Below are 2727 nucleotides of genomic sequence, written 5' to 3'. Positions count from 1 at the left end.
AATACCATCCTTGCCCTCGATGATTTGTGTTATCATTGACCACTTTACTGCCTTCCCTCGAACACAAACTTATTTGTGATTTGTGTTATACCTTGAGATCCTTGCTTTCCAGCATTTGTTCTTCTTTACCTTGGAGTATTACCATCTTTTAAGTCAAGAATGTCGTGGGAATTTCACCACCTCTCGAAAATTCTTGATACAAGTGATACTTATCACCATCACCATTATTTTCCTGGTCCCCGTGTTGTTTCTAACCGGGATACCAACAAGTGAACGGTGATGTTTGGATTCTGTACTTCTAGCAACCCTATTGCTTTGAAGTTAATGGTCAATAGTTCATCCTTAGACTATTGGTTATTGAATCACCATTCTAACATTGATCATGCTACCTAAGCCAATATTTTGGATGCACCTTTCAACCAATGTTTAATTGTGTATGTTTTCCTCGAGCATACATCATTATACCATTTGATCTGATAAATGTTATCTCCTTGTTCAAATAATTATGGAGATCCTTCTTTTGGAAATCTCGATGAATTGTCGCTGAGACCATCAACCACCTGCTCATCCTCTCCTTGGTTTAATGATGAACTCTTTTTTCGGAACTTGCTTCCATAGTTCATTTCTCGAAAATCTTGAAATGCCAGCTCGTCAATTTGTGTTGCACCTTTTTCTTCTCAGGCATCCTGAGTCTGAGGTATCCTGACATCAATCAGATCTGGATCTCTGCCAATATGATGGTTGGAATATATTTCCATGAGTTATAACATTGGTCTTTATATGACTGGTAAGGTGGTGTCATTCCTAGGACACCTAGCCGGAGGACCTAGTGTTATAGTTTCCTTTCTAGCAAGGTTAACCATTCTTCCATGAGGAAATTGTAAGACTTATTCTATAAGTTGTTCCTGATGGATCCTTTGTGTATCCAAAATCTGACCCTTACATGATGACCATGTCAATGCTATCTTGAAGCATGTCTGTGGTACTCCAATTTTCAACAAAGAACATTTGAAGCCCAATGCTAAATGTTTCTTACTCAATTATCCAAACACCCTTGTATGGGTAATGTCATGAAATTTCTCTCACCTTACCTTAAGAGTTTTCTACATTATATCTTGTCATGGATATCATGCTCTGCTTGTCCTTGGGAAGGATATACCCTCAAAATATGTGTTTAAACACATTTTCCTTTCCATTGTTCTATTTAAACCTGATAATCACTTTTCCTTTCCATTGGTTTGTTTAAACCTTCTTGTGATCTGTATTCCCTGCTTATATAAACACCTCATTGTACCACTCTATCAGAAAGACCATGTTACTTTTGTTGATGACATTCCAGTAACCATCGATGGATGAGAACTTTGCCTACTAGTCTGCCTCGTTCAACGAGCAGGAAAATGGTTCTCTTTGTCCCTCGCCCTTGGTACAGATGTTGTTGCTGACATGACCGACAGACTATCCTCTGACATGCCTTACTTACATGATCGTGCAAGGCGCCACCGCCTTCCTTCTTTTAACCGACATGGTGGGCCCATAACCCACAGTTCCACAGGATCGAAACCTGACTCTCCTGTACACCTTGTTGACATAGTTATTCCTTGCTCTTGGTTTCGTGGCTAATTCTGAGCCACCTTCCTAGTGATCTATTTTGGTATTAGACGCAATACTTATTCTCGTTGCTCTGAACCCCTTTTCACACTCCGTTTCAGGCATCGAACGATTGCCTACCCGTTTGAAACTTTGGTACCATCGTATATTGCACTCAGCGAATTCACTGAAATACAACTCGTGGGGTACCTTATGTATTCCCCATTGAGTTCACCATCAGATGCCCAGCTTTGTGGAGATGCGTTCTTCCAGAGTTTTTCCCCTTGGTCGCGTTCGTAGGATGATGGAGATCCTGAAGAAAGGATGACAACTTGATCATGATGACCTGGAGCAGAGAAATAAAGACTTCAACATAATGGATCGACCTCTTCGAGAAGAGCAACCAAGATCGAGAAGACCCGTTAGAATTTCGTAACCAGAATTTTCCCCTTAGTCCCCCTCTTAAATCTCGGGACCAGATTTCTTGTAGTGGAGGAGAATTGCGACGCCCGGGTAATCAAGCTACAGTAACCCTCTGGTAATGATGCCTCGTCACCTCGATTATTGTTGATAATCTCGCGTTAGTTCAAAACCGATCCAAATTCAAATTTGAATTAAAGTCAAAACAATTAATGTTTTCAAAAGTCAAAACTAAATTGTTCCTAATGTGTCAAATAATCCATAATAAATGTTGGTGAAGAAATCATCTTTAATAAAATATTTAAATGCACTAAGTTAATGAAAACAGTGATAAGACAATTATCTAAAATGCTTTTAGAATAAAAAGCAAATGTGAAATACCTTATTTAGAGTGCCAAAATATTTGGGGCCGTGACCTATTTAATAGCACTAAATTAGTTGTTGTTTCTAAATTTTATGAAACTAAAAAAGGGAAAATAGAAAAGAAACAGAATTAAAAAAACACAACAAAAAAAGAAAGAAAGGAGGCCAACCCCCGGCCACACTGGGCCTTGGCCCAGATGGCGGCCTAGCCGCCCGAACAGGCCGCCCCCCTCCCCCCACCACTTAACCCCCCTCGGTCCACTGACCGAAAACCCTAACCCCCACTGCTCCCCCCCCGATCCCCCCACTCGCACCCACTCCCTCCCCCTCGTCCCACTCCTCCCTCTCACCCTTTCC

Source organism: Triticum dicoccoides, chromosome 3A (assembly GCF_002162155.2).
Source record: "Triticum dicoccoides isolate Atlit2015 ecotype Zavitan chromosome 3A, WEW_v2.0, whole genome shotgun sequence".
In the NCBI taxonomy this organism is placed as follows: Eukaryota; Viridiplantae; Streptophyta; class Magnoliopsida; order Poales; family Poaceae; genus Triticum; species Triticum dicoccoides.
Note: the sequence above shows the minus strand (reverse complement) of the source record.